An 18,001-nucleotide genomic window follows, 5' to 3' on the forward strand; every position below is an offset into this window, starting at 1 on the left:
CTTGGTTAAAAACGAAACTGCAGCAGTTTTCAAAATGGGATTCTTACTCTATTAAAATGCAAATAAACAATGTCTTTTTTTCTTTATTTCTGCCTTTTTTTTTTTTTAAGATTTTATTTATTAATTTGACAGAGAGAGAGACAGCCAGCGAGAGAGGGAACACAAGCAGGGGGAGTGGGAGAGGAAGAAGCAGGCTCCTAGCGGAGGAGCCTGATGTGAGGCTCGATCCCAGAACGCTGGGATCACGCCCTGAGCCGAAGGCAAACACTAAACGACTGCGCCACCCAGGTGCCCCACTGCCGCCACCCAGGCGCCCCTATTTCTGCCTTCTTCCCAGACATTCCAGCCTAGTTATAAAATAATTTTGAACTACATTAGGCCTTGTCATTGTCAAGACATGATTTTTTTTTTTGTATGCTGAAATTTATTAACAAATTCTAAAAGTATCACCTTCCTTTTATTATTTGTAGCAGGGACCTGGTCAGATAAAATTTAAAGATTGATTTTTTTTTTCATTACAAATAAACAGGAGATTCCTAGAAGAGCTAGAAACTCCTGGTGAGAAGGAAGTGAAGCCTCCAAAATTTAAAGATGTGGCTTTCTCTGAGAATTGATAGCACTCAGTTGCTGGTTGAGGCTTCTAGGTGATTTCTCTCTACATCTGACTGTATCTCAACTCCCCCAGATTAAGTGGAGAAGTGGAACATCTCTTTACTGATCATACAACTTCACAGCAACTAAAACTAGTTTCCATTCCTACACTAATGTTTTTTTTAACTCAAGATATCCTGTTTGTATCTAGATGACCCAATTCAGTTCAATGCATTTTACTCTTCTTTCTAGATGGCTGGAAGCACTGAACTAGGTGTTAGGAAACAGCAAGTCAGGCTGTGTAACTTCTGAGTCTAGGCTTCACTGACTTGTCCTCCATCACTCCCGCTGCTCTCTGTTTGAGTCTGAAGCTGAGGCCAGGATGCCACCCTAACTGCCAGTTGTGGCCACTCTGCTTCCTTGTGAGAGCCTCACCCATGTCAACGTTCTCATTTTACTCTTCTGTTACCGTTCAACAATTTGCTAGCAGATTGCAAAACTGATTAACTGGAGTTAATTTCCAAAAGCAGCTACTCAACAGTGTACTAGAAGAACCTTCCCAAATACATCCCTTAATGTTGCCATAACCATTATCAGAAGGAATCACAAGTAGATGAGTCTAGAACACGGTGCAAAATTTCCTGGACTCATTTGTTGGAGCATATGGTATCTACCTTAGATGTGTATTTTGGAGTCTCTCTCTCCCTTCATTGTCCATGTTTCTCTTTGCGTTTTCTACCACGATGCTGTCCTTCCAAGATCCAGACTGCATTCTTTAAAGGATAAGCAAGGTTCTTCTGTTTCTTTGGTTTTGAAGCAGAAGATGCAACAGAACATTCTGGCCCTTACACTGAATGTGATGGGGAAATTTAGATCCTTCACATTTTCCAGAGGGAAACAGCTATAAAAACACCAAAACTTTATTTTGCTATTTTTGACTGCCTCTCTTAGCTACTTTGTATCCATTATAAAGCAAATTGGGTCTCCCTCTTCCATCATCCTTCCCTTCCCTCCTCCTTCCCTCCTCCTTCCCTCTCTATTACTTGTTTCACCAAACTCTTACTCCTTAAAGAAGTGGGAATAAAACCTTGTTCTGACATATGTCAAAATTATCCTTTGTATCTGTTATCTATTACTGTGTAACAAACTATCCCAGGGCTTAAGGGCACAAAACAACCACTATTTTCTCATGCTCCCAGGTTCTGTGAATCAGAAGTTTAGAAAGGTATAGTGGATATAGTTCGTCTGTATAATATTTGGGCCATAATTGAGAAGACCCAGATGGCTGTGAGTGACTTGAATGCTTGGGGGTTGGAAGCATCTGGAAACTTCTGGAAGATTCTCTTGGTGGTTTGGGCTTCTTTGTAGCATGAAGACTTAAAGGTAGTCATACATGGAGCTTGGGTCTCCAAAACCAAGTGTTCTAATGAGACAAGGGCAAATTGCATGGTTTTATATGAACTATCCTTAGAAATCATTTGGTGTTATGTTCATTGTACTCTATGATGGTAGCAGTCACAATTCCACCTAAATTCAAGGGGAAGGGGCATAGACCCTATCTCTTGATGGGTGAAGTATTGAAGAGTTTGTGTCCATGTTTTAGCACTACCACACTCTTATTTTTAAAGGGTTTATTTCTTTATTTTGGCTTCCTCCTTCTTAGTTAGATCAGCCAACCTCTTCCTAACAACCAGACAAAGCATGACTACACATTAAAAAAAAAAAAAAAGTCTCCCTTAATTTATTTTCAGAATCATCTATTCTTTCAACTTCCATCCAGTTTTCTTTGGGCCAACTTTGAGAACCTTGACTTTATTTCCCTCTATACCACTTAGAATGATAAAATCCTCAAGCAGCAGCTTGGGAAGAATTGTTTCCTGGGAGTTGGTTGTCTGCCCCACGACTTCAGTCATAGTATCTCTCCCAAAACCTAGACAGACATGTCTGAAATGATAAGACCTCATCATTTAGAGTCTTGCTTTAATAACTTCGTCTCTTTTAAAGTGGGACTCTTACAGAGATAATCTTAATAACATGTAAAAAATATGAAATTACAGGTATACCTCATTTTATTGTGCTTTGCTTTACTGCATTTTGCAGATACTGCTTTTTTTTTTTTTTTTTTTTTTTTACAAATTAAAGGTTGGTGGCAAACCTGTGTTGAGCAAGTCTACTGACGCCATTTTTTTCCAACAGCATTTTCTCACTTTGTCTCTGTGTCACATTTTAGTAATTTTGGCAATATTTCAAATGTTTTCACTATTATATTTTTTATAGTGATATGTGATCAGTAATCTTTGGTGTTACTCTTGTAATTGTTTTGGGGCACCGCAATCTGTACCCATATAAGATGGTGAACTTCATTGGTAAAGGTTGTGTGCATGCTGACTGCTCCATCCACTGGCCATTCCCCCATCTCTCTCTCCCTCTCCTCAAGCCTCCCTATTTCCTGAAATACAGCAGTATTGAAATTAGGCCAAATAACAACTCTATAATGGCCTCTAAGTGTTCAAGTGAAAGAAAGGGTCATACATCTCTCACTTTAAGTCCAAAGCTAAAAATGATTAAGATTAGTGAGGAAGGCATGTCAAAAGCCAAGATAGGGGTGCCTGGGTGGCTCAGTTGGTTAGGCAACTACCTTCAGCTCAGGTCATGATCCTGGAGTCCCGGGATCGAGTCCTGCATCAGGTCTCCCTGCTTGGCAGGGAGTCTGCTTCTCCCTCTGACCCTTCCCCCTCTCATGCTCTCTCTCATTCTCTCTCTCAAAGAAATAAATAAAATCTTAAAAAAAAAAAAAGCCAAGATAGGCTGAAAGCTAAGTTTCTTGCACCAAACAGTTAACCAAGTTATAAAGGCAAAGGCAATTGAAAGCGCTATTCCGGTGAACACACAAATGATAAAACAGAAGTGAAATAGGCCTTATTGTTGATATGGAGAAAGTTTGAGTGGTCTAGGTAGAAGATCAAACCAGCCACAAGATTCTCTTAAGCTAAAGCCTAATCTAGACCTAGGCCCTAAGTCTCCTCAATTCTATGAGGGCTGAGAGGTAAGGATGCTGCAGAAGAAAAGTTGAAAGCTAGCAGAGGTTGGTGAAGCAGCAAGTGCTGATGTAGTTGCTACAACAAATTATTCAGGAGATCTGGCTAAGATAATTAATGAAGGTGGCTACACTAAACAACAGATTTTCAATGTAGACAAAATAGCCTGTTGGGAGAAATTGCCATCTAGGACTTCCATAGCTGGAAAGGAGAAATCAGTGCCTGACTTCAAAGCTTCAAAGGACAGACTGACTCTCTTTTTAGGGGCTAAATGTAGCTGGGAAGTGGAAGACGAAGCCAAAGATCATTGACCATTCTGAAAATCCTAGGGCCCTTAGGCATTATGCTAAATTATCCACACTGCCTGTGTTCTGTAATAGAACAACAAAGCCTAGATTATAGCACATCTAGTTACAACATGGTTTACTGAAGACTTTAAGTCTACTGTTGAGACCTACTGCTCGGGGCAGGGGTTGGGGAGGATTCCTTTCAAAATATTACTGCTCACTGACAGTGAAACCTGGTCACCCATGAGCTCTGATGGAGATGTCCAATGAGATTAATGTTGTGTTCATGCCTGCTAACACAACATCCATTCTTCAGCCCAAGGGTCAAGAAGTAATTTTGACTTTCAAGTCTTATTATTTAAGAAATACATTTCATAAAGCTATGGCTGCCACAGATAGTGATTCCTCTGATGGACCTTGGCAAAGTACATTGAAAACCTTCTGGAAGGATTCATCATTCTAGAAGCCATTAAGAACATTCATGATTTATCAAAAGAGGTCAAAATATCAACATTCATGGGAGTTTGGAAGAAGTTGATTCCAACCCTCATGGTTGACTTTGAGGGGTTCAAGACTTCAGTGGAAGACTTAGTTGCAGATATAGTGGAAATAGTAAGAGAACTAGAATTAGATGTAGAGCGTGAAGATATGATGGAGTTGCTACAGTCTCATGATAATGCTTTCACAAATGAGGACTTGCTTCTTATGGATGAGCAAAGGAAGTGGTTTCCTGAGATGGAATCTACTCCTGGTGGAGATGCTGTGAGAACTGTTGAAACGAAAGGAAGAGACTTAGAATATTAGATAAACATAGTTGATAAAACAGCCACAGGGTTTGAGAGCATTGACTCCAACTTTGAAAATTCTGCTGTGGGTAAAATGCTATCAAACATCATCACATGTTTCAGAGAAATTGATTATGAAAGGAAGATCAATCAATGTGGCAGACTTCATTGTTGTCTCATTTTAAGAAATTGCTACAGCCACCCTAGTCAGTCAGCAGCCATCAACGTCAAGGCAAGACCCTCCACCAGAAAAATGGTTATGACTCGTTGAAAGCTCAGACAATGGTTAGCATTTTGTAGCAATATTTTTAAATTAGGGTATGTACATTGTATTTTTTAGATGTAATGCTATTACATCCTTAATAAACTACAGTAATAGTATAAACATAACTTTTATATGAACTAAGAAAACAAAAAAATTCATTTGACTCACTTTATTGTAATGTTTGCCTTATTGTGGTGTTCTGGAACCGAACCCTCAATATCTCCAAAGTATGACTGTACTTTGTAAACTATTAGAAATATTATGAATTCAAGTTATTATGAGTAGCTACATGTTTTTACATACTGTGTTCCTAATATATTCTGTGTGAAGGTATTTCCTGTACCACCTGTGGGGAAATCTCTCTGCCCACAGTTTTAGACTGAACCTTGATTGATTTTGTGTATACTATAATTTAGTGATTTAACAATTTGATGACTATAGAGAAGAAGGAAAGATGGCAAACACTGCAGTATTATCTTTTATTGTTTACACTAATTTTATACTAATCAGATAAAAGAAACAATCTATGCTCATGAATTTTGGAAATAATATGGCAGTTCCATATTATTTCCATATGGCGTTGTACTTAGTAAAGCAGCAAGAGGAAATTTTAATTATAATATAGCAGATAAATATTGTGAATCATGGAATATCACCAATATATAAAGTGACTCAATTTTTCAAAACAAAACATGGATGCTTGTGCTGACAATGAAATATAATATTTAACACTGGGACTGAGCTGGAAAATTTGGCTTGTATGGTCTGCACAGCTATGCAAAAGCATCACATAATTGTTTAAATACATCTTCAGGCATAATTCAGGCTAAGCTAAATTTAATGCGTAGCTATATTGATCCTGAGCATAGTTAGTGATTAATAATAATACCTAACCATAGTCAGCAGCTTTCTTACGAGGGTTCAAAATTATTCCAGCACAATGCTATTAGTTTCTATTATCTTGGGAGGTAAATGGCGGGAATGATTACCCTTGACTATAAAAGACAAACATACAGAGATGTGCTGTAAATTTCTTTTTACCATAAATGAGGAATTTGGAGCAAAAAAAAACATATGCCACATTTGTGTTTGTTTTCTATTTCAGTCTTAAGATCCTTCTAAAATACCAATACAGCGAATATTTTTACTCTGTTAATATATCATTTCAAGGAGGAGAGTATAGAGTATTCTCAACTATGCGGGATCCTATTTGTGAGCAGAAGTAATGCAACTCTTAATCCTGTTTTTCTATCATCAATAAATAGAATGCATTACTGTATTTTTTGTTTCTATTAAAAAACACCTGTGAAATCTTAGTACGACATAATACATTTTTTTAATGTATTTTCCCTTGAGCTGTCTACTGGCTCTAGCTTGGGCCAATGGACCGGATTGCCAATTGGATCGATTGTTAAGTTGGCCATTCACCATGTGCTGGATCAGAGTCCATTTATTTGGCCATATATAAACATAGAGTAGAATCGATTGACACTTTTTTCAGAGTTGCTGATCTTGCTTAGATTCAAATTACCAAGCATGGGACAAAGTTATCTGTGGGCCAAGAAAAAGAAGAAAATGCTTAATACATTCTACTATAAGTAGGGTGATTTCCCCCCATATCATTCTGTTCACTTCCAAGATTTGGGAATTGTGGAATGGTACACACTCCATGACATATTCTCTTGAGAGCAAAAGTGTAATCCTTAGGGACTCACCCATCATTGATGCGTCATGATTTAGAGGAAAACAAATAAGGAAACTGTTGTATATAAAGTAGTTAAATATTTTCCTGAATTAGGTTTCAGAATTGCTTTTGCATCACTCTAGGGAGAGGCTGCTTGTGGCTTTCTTCTCTTTAACGGTGCTAAAAATTGAATTGAGGTTGGAGTGTGTGTGTGTGTGTGTGTGTTGAGGGCGTAAGTTGTCCCGTGTGTGGAGAGTACAATACTTAGTAAAAGGGAAGAGAAGATAAGTTCAATTAGAAAACCAAGCATTTTCCTAAGATTTAATAATTGTTTTACAATTTGATATATTATCAAGATGGTTCTATGTACAAGTATTTTATAGAAACAAGTTATATTATTTTTTTAAGGTTTTATTTTATTTATTTGAGCGAGAGATAGAGAGTGAGAGAGCACGAGTGGGGTGAGGGGCAGAAGGAGAGGGAGAAGCAGGCTTTCCGCTGAGCAGGGAGCCCAACGCAGGGCTCGATTCCAGGACCCTGGGATATTGACCTGAGCTGAAGGCAGACGCTTAACTGACTGCACCACCCAGGTGCCCAAAACAAATTATATTATTAATTTCATATATTAATGAATCATATTTAAGTTATTTGTAAAATTATTACATGGATTAAATGCATACAGATTACAGATATAGTTCTCTAGTTTTTCAACTATAGTTTTGTGCCTGAATGAACTAATTCAGGCTAATGTGTTTTAATTATTATTCCCTAACTTTTTGGTACCTGTTCCTATTGTAAGTTCAGTCCCATTTAAGATGTTAAAATAAACTAAGAGTTTTTCAAAATAATACCTTTGTGTGAGGATGTGCTGTTGTGATGGTAGTGTGTGAATCTGATATGTCTATAGAAAAAAGAAACAAGATATGAAAAGAGTAACAGGAAAATCTAAGTCAGTTAGAAGAAAAGATGTTTATTAATCAGTCACCCTGCAGACCTAGAACAAGGATATTTGATGAATTGTCACCATCTCTTTTTATATCTTTAATCAATACTCTATTAACTAGTGCTACCTTTTATATATTAAATCCAAGTCAATCAACCTTATTTTGCATTTCATTTTCACCTTCTCTAGCCAGAAAATAATGCTATTTGCTTTTTGTAGATGACTTTTTTTTTATATACTGTCTACATAAAATCCTCATTAATCACAAAATACATTTCATGTTATAAAAACTCATTAAGGTAATAAATGGAATAATTGGAGCCTTTTCAATTTTCCCTTTCAATTCAGCAGAACAGACCAAAGAGCCCAGAGAGCTGTGTTCTGCATTTTTCATTTGCATCGAGCAACAGCCTCCACAGAAGAACTTGAGAATCTGTCTTTCCATTAGCATTCTCTACAGTTTCAATCGCTAGCAGGGAGCACACTTTTGAATAGACAGTGTGTGACACATGCCTAGCGAGGCTACCAGCTTGCACACGTTATAAGAAAAGAAAATAAGGGGGAATCGGTGATTTAAGTTTCTGATATTTTATAACGAATATTGTTGCCTATGTAAGATGATATAAATTCTCTTTTCCACATGATGACATAATCTCATTCTCCATTCTTCTCCAAATCAAAGCCTAACACACAGTGAGAGGCACGCGTTATCTTGGGTGGTGGAGAGACAGGCTTCAGTAGGGTGGGGTTGGTAAATTTACACCGGAAGTCTCACTAGATTAACTATTTTGCTGAAAAAAAAAAGAATATATGTATAGAATATATGCCTATTCACATTTATAAATATAGCTGTTTCATATTTCCAAATAAAATAACTGGCCATCAGTGATCTAATTTTAATGTGCGCCAAATGAAACTAAGTTTAGAAAAACAAAAGTTTTTTTCAGGATGGCTATCTCAAATTTTAGTGCATAATAGAACATCCTCGGGATACTTAAGTTGGAGAATTGAATATATATTTTTTTATTTGGTAACATAAATAATTTAGTAACTCTGTTTAGTGCAGAGACATCTGCCAAGGAGTCATACCGTTAACAGCTACAGATAATTCCAGGAAGTCACCACACAAAAAAGATGCAACGTAAGCAGCATAAGTGTTTCGCTCGTTAGCGCTCTTTATATGCTTAAATCATTCACTATATCCCTTTGATATTCACACTGGCCGAGACTTTGGACTCAGCTCTACTGTGTCATGGACAGAGACAGAGACAGTGGTTCGAAAGAGGATAAGCTCCGTGGACTTGGTGTTGCGATGTTCTGCTCCGGACGCTGCGGTCACGGGGTGTGTTTCGTTGGTTTAACGGCAAAGCCCCGAAGCGCCTACAGATCTCCGGTGGTAGGGATCGTGCTGCCGTCACGGCGCCGCTGAAGTAACGTTTTAGTAACAGTCATTGCCTTAAACCCCCCATTAAAAAAACAGAGTAGATGAAGAACTAAGCTTGGCAATATTAATTAGCATTGCCGAAACCATATTTTACAAAAGAAATACACCTACTCCCAATTTAATGCCTTTAATGTGTTTCCCCTCAAATGAAGTGTGAGGCAAAAAAAAAAAAAAAAGACATTTCTTGAAATAATTGTCACCATAAAGCACATTCTGTTTAAAGGAACATAATATAATAAAAAAACATTTTTTTTTTGCTTGCAGCAAATTCAAACTGACAAGCAAGCCTTCACTCTCCGTACCATAGGCAAAGAAAAGGGATGTTCCGTATGGGGCTCTTTCTTACTCTCTTCTGCTGAGTTTTTCTAAATTATCTCCAAAGACAATGTTCCTCCATGCTCTACCAGATAGGCCCCTTTTAAAATCTCTTTTTGGAGCTATTTCCATGGAAGATGGTGGAAATAATATTTCATACACAGCACGTCACTAGCAGACAACCTCATGTATGTTTACCCACTTAAGCACGAAGGGAAGAAGGCAGTGTGTGGTGGTTGGTGCCCAATACTGGCACTATTACGAGTCTCTGCAGAGGGCCAAAGCTGGCTAAGCAGAGGGGTGAGTATCGTGCTTAGAGTCAAAACTAAGGTTTTATTTCTGCTTTGTTATTGAGAAACATTTTTACTGGATACAGGGTGCAATTATTCAGAAGTGCTATTCCCAAAGTATCAGTGCTGGGTAAGAAGGGGAAATTTACAGGTTCTGGAAAAGATTTCTTTAAGAAAAACGAAACCAATGCAATAACTGTTTCAATGTATTGAGGAAAGGCTTACATATCTGGGGAAGAGCTAAGGGGTTAAATTAATAGTAAGTACACAGAGCTAAGCAAGCAAATGAGGGAAAAATTAGCTATAGGGAAAACAAAATATTGTTCAGGAAAATCAAAATAATTATGGTAGAGAACAGATCTCATGACTATCATGCATCTAGTAAAGTAAAAGAGATTATATATCTTAACCGAATTCAGAGATTATAAGGTTGGGAAACGTGAATGTGTGTGTGTGTGTGTGTGTGTGTGTAGAGGACGGGCATTACCTAACTTACTTCGTTGTGCCTAAAAATGGAAATAAAATTTAAAAATATCACTATGAGCAATTATTTAGAGATAAGTAAGCAAGTATGAAAAGATATAGGTAAAATGAATCCTCCAGAGAGAGAGGAAATGGGACACACAAAAAGATACTACTTTTTAATAAATCATCTTTATAGAACTATTTGACTCCTTAAATTATGGGTATGTTTATTTTTGAAAAAACTAAAAGCCGTATTAATAAAAAAATCACTTTCATGTTGTGATGCTTAAAAGATGAGAAATATTTGAGTATTGTTATCATCCCTAGGCATATCTACAATTCAGTCACTTGTTTATTTTTCTTGGAATTCATGTAACTGTTTCTTGCACTTTGTTGCCAAAATCCTTCTCAGCATTTAAAGAGCTCTCTGGAGCTTCAGGTCAGGTCAGCGCATTACCAGAACTTTTTGCAGGTCCTTGTAGCTGGACCTATCGGTACTTTAGCTCGGAGAGTGACTTGTGGCTCTTTTCTTTGACATGCTGATGCTCCGATAATGTCACACACGTTCCAGTTCCCTTGTCTTCCTGCCTTTACTTTGCCTTTTATATAGTTAAGTGAGCAGAGAGAAATGCTGCATTTTGGGGTGCTGACGACAGTTTGGGTTTCCCCTAAATGGGAAGAGATCTACCCTTCTTTTTAGTTCTCTCCTAGATTTTTCCCTCTCTGTAGATCAAAATTTTAAGAGGGTTTAGTATGAACTAAAATTTGAAGTTATTTATTTCCATAGCAGTCAAAACTCTTATAATTTTCTTATGACAGTGCTGGGAATGACAAATGATTTACCTAACCAGAAACAAATCTCAGAAAGAACTGGCTTCTTTTTTCGGTAAATCTTAAGACCAACATAAAATTACTAAAATGTTAGAAAAATAGACTACTTATAATCTCAGCATTTTAACATGCTTTTTAGTTTTACAAATTAACTGCCGGTTTTTGAAGTGTATGTATTATGTAATTAGAAACATGGTATAAATTCTTCTCTTCGTTTATGCTTCTTCTTTTTCCATTTACTTTATATCATAAACTTTGTCTCTATTGGATTTTCTACATAGTCTTCAAAATTATGATTTATATGTTTGCATAATAATTCTTTCAGGGTTTGCGATGTGTTAATCAGAAACTGTAGAGAGTATATGTGTGCGTGCGTGTGTGCGTGTGTGTGTGTATGTGTGTGTGGTTATTATTTGACAACACTGTGACGAACTCCCTTCTACCTATGGATCACTTTCTTCCATTCAATTAACTTCATGACAATTTTCCAGAGATGACATTCCTGAGACATTATGAACATTTTTTTGTACTTGTCACATATTGTTATATTACTTGCCTAAAGGGTTTTGCAAACTCAAAATTCCATGAGCACTGTATGTCTGTTTATCTTCCTACAGAAATAGCTCTGAGTGGAATTCCCCTTCCCACAACTTAGAAGTATTAAATGGTATCTTAATTGATTTTATATGCATTTTTAAGTTTAGCAGTGAGGATGAATTACTGTATTTCCTTGGTTAATAATAATCTATATATAACTTTTGCCTACATATCTTCTGGGGTTCTTGATATTTTCTAATAAGTCCAAATGAACTCTATGCATAATAGGGTCATTAATTCTTTGTCATACAGGAACATCTACATTTGCCAGGATCTGCTTTCCCTCATGACTCAGTTTTGCTGGTTTTCATTTAACAACGTTTTTGGAAATTTTTCAGTTTTTATATAAATTCCAGTTAGTTGAGGCATCACAATTCTGGACTTCAGGTTATATGACAAAGCCGTACTTACGAAGACAGTATGATACTGGCACAAGAAAACAGACACAGAGATCAATGGAACAGAACAGAAAACCCAGAAATGAACCCACAACGGTATGGTCAACTAATCTTCAACAAAGCAATGGAAAAACGTCTCTTCAATAAACAGTGCTGGGAAAACTGAACAGCAACATGCAGAAGAATGAAACTGGACCACTTTCTTATACCATATGCAAAAAATAAATTCAAAATGGATTAAAAACGTAAATGTAACACAGGAAACCATCAAAAGCCTAGAGCAGAACACAGGCAGTAACCTCTGTGACATCGGCCATAGTAACTTCTTATCTAGATATGTCTCCTGAGGCAAGAGAAACAAAAGCAAAAACGAACTATTGGGACCTCATCAAAATAAAAAGCTTCTACCCAGCAAAGGAAACAATCAACACAACTAAAAGGCAACCTACTGAATAGAAAAAGATATTTGCAAATGACATAGCTGATAAAGGGTTATACCCAAAATATATAAAGAACTCATAAAACTCAACACCCAAAAAACAAATAATCCTGTTAAAAAATGGGCAGAAGACATGAATAGACATTTTTCCAAAGATGACATACAGATGGCCCACAGACCCATGAAAAGATGCTCAACATCAGGGAAATAGAAATCAAAACCACAACGAGATATCACATCACACCGGTCAGAATGACTAAAATCAACAATACGAGAAACAACAGGTGCTGTTGAGGATGTGGAGAAAGGAGAACCCTCTTGCGCTATTAGTGGGAATACAAAGTGGTGCAGCCACTGTAGAAAACAGCAAGGAGTTTCCTCAAAAAGTTAAAAATAGAACTACCCTATGATCCAGCAATTGCCTTACTGGTTGTATTTACCCAAAGGTTACAAAATTTTAAAACTGTCAATCTTTTCTTTCTGACTTCTTTATTTTTCCAAAGCTGAGAAAATTATCAGTGATCTACATATCTGAAAAATATTTTCCTATATTTTTCTGCTAACTCTTCTATAATTTTGTATGTATATTTAATATTTTTGGTGTATAACCAGTAAGAAACTGGGGCACCACATCCCCTCTTGCCTGCAAGTGAGGGACTGGGCACCATGAGGATATTATTGAAAAGACAGCTTCACTATAGCTGATTTTTTATGGTAGCATATTTGTTGGCTCAGTTGCAGGTGAGGAGAGTGTTATAAGATGTACCAACTGATACAAATATTTCTTCAAACTACTCTCAGTAAAAACACCTAACCCACCCAATCATTAGGGGGATGGCTTTGGCCCGAGCGAGAGACCAGGGCACAGACTGTGCTCCCATGGACACAAATGCTGGAACAGATAGATCCAACTTGAGATAATGAGAGACCCTGAGTGTTGAGTAGGGAGGAAGAGAAGAAATAGAACAGACCTAGCCCAACTCCTCCAGCAAGGGAGATTCAAGGATCCAAATTTTCACCACCAAGGAAAGCATGAATAACTTGTGCACTTGGAGAACCTAATGGCCACTGCCATTTCCTTGGCATTTATAAAAGTATGTTTCCCTATAATTCTTATTTGAAGAAGCATACCTTACTGTTATATGAAACTCTCATAGAATTGGGCTTTCCCTTTTCTGGTATAAGCCAGTTAAAATAAATGCAGAAATAATCAAGATTATAAAAATATCTGAAGTGGTTTAACCCCAGATTATTTTTGGAAATACGAAAATTCTCTGCAATGATGCATTTGAAAGTAAAGCCGTGTTTGTCATCATAGATCGTAGCAGTTATCAGTAACTCTCAGCTTAAAATCCATCCCCTTTCAGCCCTTTGTGATACAAGAGCTGGACATTCTCAGGGCTTCTTCATTTTCTCAGGAGCACAGTGTTCACCTTACAAGCGAGGGTGTTAGAGGGAACAGGGGGAGAGGCAGGAGCTTCTGTTTCCCAGGTTTCCAATTTCCCAACTTCCTTCTTGGCCCTGTGGCATGGTGGCCTGACTCACAGCTGCCAATAGCAGTTTCCGTGCTAAGTATATGCAGACTTCCTGGTGCACACACTCCTGAGTTTCCCTGGCCTCCCAGCTGGCAGTTTGTGCCCTCCAGCCTCAGCCCCCAGCCCTTAGTAGTCTCCTCTGTCATCCAGAGACCACGGTCCCACTCTCTGCTGACAGGTCTGGATCTCAGGATGGTGGAATGTAGCTCCTCCATATTTGTTCCTTCCTAGTGAGCTCTCCCTCGGCCTAGACTTCGTGGTCCCTCCCTATTCTGCTATTCCTGTGTTCTTTACAGTTTTCTGTACCCCTTATCAATGTCCTACTCCTAGTTAACAATTCTTTGTTAAACTTCCCTGTTCAAATAACTGCTCTGTCGTAATCAGTCCCTGACTGATACTTGGGGGTCCCCTCAATTTCCATACAAATATAGCTAATGTATCAGTACCCATTATTAACTCAGGTACAGGTTATTTAAACTTCATGTGTCTAGGTTTCTCTATTTACAGTAGAAAAATGGCAATTTCATAGCACTATTTTGGAAATTAAATAGAAAAATGCATGGAAAACATCTGGTACAATCCTTAGTACACTCTCCCTAAACTTTAATTGTTGTTATTTGTATATTATCACTGATGGTCTTAAATACCTAAGGAATGCTTTCAATTAAGACCTTTAAAGTAGCCAATACATTCTTTTCTTGCATTTCCTTCCTTCGTCACTTCCCCTTCCTTTGGTAAAAAAATAAGGCCTATTATCTATATTTTTGACAAACCGTAAACTATTTTTCCATCCTTCCCCTGTGCAATGCTTTTTTCCTCCTTTATCTGTTTAGTGTGAAATTATGTTGACATTTGCCAAGAAAGTTTTTATGATCACTTTCAGTGACCATAAAACTCACCCCTCTTACAATAGATTCCCAGAATAGTATGACCACTGGGAGAATTTGCTCCTAATTTTAACCTCTTAGTTTTGCATGAACTCTTCTGTGAACCAGATCTTGGGCATTTAAAAGGACCCTGTCAGGTGCTGGCAAAGCAAAAGGGAGCTTCGTCTTTTGTTTGTGGTCATCTTAATTGTGAATGGCTTCCCCAGATCTTTAAGGATCACAGCTAAGAAACTCACATGTTCTGTGATTTCAAATTGTTTTCTCTTTTCTAAGGAGTGTTCCTTCTCTAGTGTGGTGAAGACTGTAAATTGAAAATGATCATCAATTCTTAATATATAAATCATGCCTCTAAAAATTAATGATTTCAATCTTTCTTTTCTCTCTCTCTCACTTTTTTTTTTACTGGATGGTAATACATAGTGATATTTGCCCTCTGTACCATTTTGGTAAACTGTAAAGAAAATTTTGAATTGACTGAATATTTTTGAGCTTTGAGGTACAACAAACACACTAGAAGAATGCCTTTGAAATGTTTATAGTTTATCTGACAGATTAATCAATAAGCTGTGGTCCTTCAGGGAGAGAAATCATTGACAAAGGTCTGTAGGAATCAGTCTCTCCAATGGAAACAACAGAGGTGACCAAATGTCATTGTCTGGAACAGTTTACAATCATTCTTCTGGCAAATTGATCCACACCTTGTTTTCTGGGCACCTTTTCCTGCTTCACAGTTTATGTTTCTTCATTTACTTCCATTTATTTTTTATCATTTCTTGTAGGTTTGTTTATTTTATGCCTTCCTTCTTTTTTTTTTTTAAGATTTTATTTATTCATTTGACAGAGAGAGAGAGAGACAGCCAGCGAGAGAGGGAACACAAGCAGGGGGAGTGGGAGAGGAAGAAGCAGGCTCCCAGCGGAGGAGCCTGACATGGGGCTCGATCCCAGAACGCCGGGATCACGTCCTGAGCCGAAGGCAGACGCTTAACGACTGAGCCACCCAGGCACCCCGCCTTCCTTATTTTCTATTCAGGATTTTGCAAGTTGCTGCAGTAGTTTTATTCCTTTTATGCTGCATTTCGCATGTAAGCACTGTCCCATGTGCAAATATAAAAGAGTCAGTCCCAGGGAGAGAAAAATTTATTATTAATAATACATGGAGGAAACAGATACTTAGGACAGTTTTATAAGTGTAGAGAATTCACTCTGCTTTAAATGCCAGCATCATGGTCCCAGACTGAAGAACATTAAACCAGTTTGCCATTTAATAAACAGAAGGAGTATGAGTATTTTAAAATACTTTAAGTACTTGAAATGTAAAACTGAAATAACTTGCCATGAAAATTTAATGACCAGGTCCATTTATGAAGTGACACACTTTCCTCTTTTTTTCCTCCCATGTTCTTGCATTTTTTCTCCTTCCAATTCCTACTCCCCTTTTTCTTACTTTGCTTCCATATTTATATTATGGATACTAATATATGAAAAAGACAAAACCTACATAAAGTCATTAATTGGTGTCAATTTGCATATTTCCACAAAGGTGATGCTTCCTTTGAATTGTAGTTATTACTGCTTATTAGAGAGAGAGAGAGAGAGGAAAGAAAGAAAGAAAGAAAGAAAGAAAGAAAGAAAGAAAGAAAGAAAGAAAGAAAAGAATATAAACCATACACTGCCCCCTACTGCTTAGCAGAGGTCTATCTTTACTATTAACTACAGAATGACAGTGTTAGAGAGACAAGGAGTCAAAATAAACAAGGCGTATTCAGATTTTAGGGTTAATACATAAATAATCTTTAGATGCTGGTATTTGTCACGTCTATACCCACGGTAAACTTCAAGTAATAGTATTTTGGCTATACGCTTTTAGAGATTTGAGTGATTACTGCATCATTCACCATGATTTTAATGACTCACTTTCATTAATTTCTTTTCTTTATTTTCTGTGTTTGGGGCTCTTACTATACTTTCCCCTTCACACATGACAGTCTACTCACTTTCCCACATTTCTCTCCCCTTGTTCCTACTCTCCTTCCCCTTGGGATTTTTCAGTGGCTGAGCATGCATCATGGCCCTGTGATATTTAATTGAAATTTAAGTATGTCTATCTCTGAGGTATGAGCCAAAAAATAAAAATCCTTACAGACTTGTCCAGGTGGGATTGGTCTCAATGTAGTATTTCCATATCAGGTCTTTTTTAATTAAAGGAATCAATAGCTCCTGATTTTGGTGTGGTGAGTAGAGATGTAGTGATGGGAATTCTGATTTTAATCAGATCCTCTTCATTTCTACTTTAGATGACAGACATTCTTTGTTTGACTTCAAAGTTATTTTCTCTTTGACTGAAAGAACTGCGCGACTAGTTTGCCTTTCTTAGTGCTTCCAAGACAAATTAAAAAAAAAAAAGTAGAGTAAGAAAAGAAAAATAATAAAGGCTACAATTGATTTCTTCTTTGGAGGAGGTGTGACATGTAAGGTGGGAAGGCCATAGGGTTAATTTTTTTTAACTATAGTTAGAAATTATACATATTTTGAAAATAATAGGAATAAAGCTTTTTGTTTCCCTCATATATGCTTACTTTTAGTTTCATTTCATGATAATTTAGAAGAAACCATCCCTGTCATTCATTCCACACCACCTTTTCTGAAGGTAAGTATTGTCAGTTATCAGATTTTAAGTGTCCAGATAGTCTGTCAAATCTCAAAATGGGACGTAAGTTCTATGAGATTCCTAAGACAACCTGAGACAGAAGAGTGTAGTTCTGGATAAATGCAATGAGACAAATGTTAACAAACATATTTCTAATTTCTGTGCCTGCCTTCCCACTAGAACTTGCCAGCTTTGTTCTCTCTCTGTTCCGGTTCTCATCTTTTTTTTTTTTTAAAGATTTTATTTATTTATTTGACAGAGATAGAGACAGCCAGTGAGAGAGGGAACACAAGCAGGGGGAGTGGGAGAGGAAGAAGCAGGCTCATAGCGGAAGAGCCTGATGTGGGGCTCGATCCCATAACACCGGGATCACGCCCTGAGCCGAAGGCAGACGCTTAACCGCTGTGCCACCCAGGCGCCCCCGGTTCTCATCTTAGTCCCTTCTCAGACTTGCTGCTATATTTAAGTATGGTTTCAGTGGGTTTAGGCCTTAGATTTTACTCCTACCCTAGATTTGAGTATGCCAGCTCTACTTCCTCCATTATCTGAGATATGTCAGG

Source organism: Ursus arctos, unplaced genomic scaffold, assembly GCF_023065955.2.
Source record: "Ursus arctos isolate Adak ecotype North America unplaced genomic scaffold, UrsArc2.0 scaffold_21, whole genome shotgun sequence".
Lineage (NCBI taxonomy): Eukaryota > Metazoa > Chordata > Mammalia > Carnivora > Ursidae > Ursus > Ursus arctos.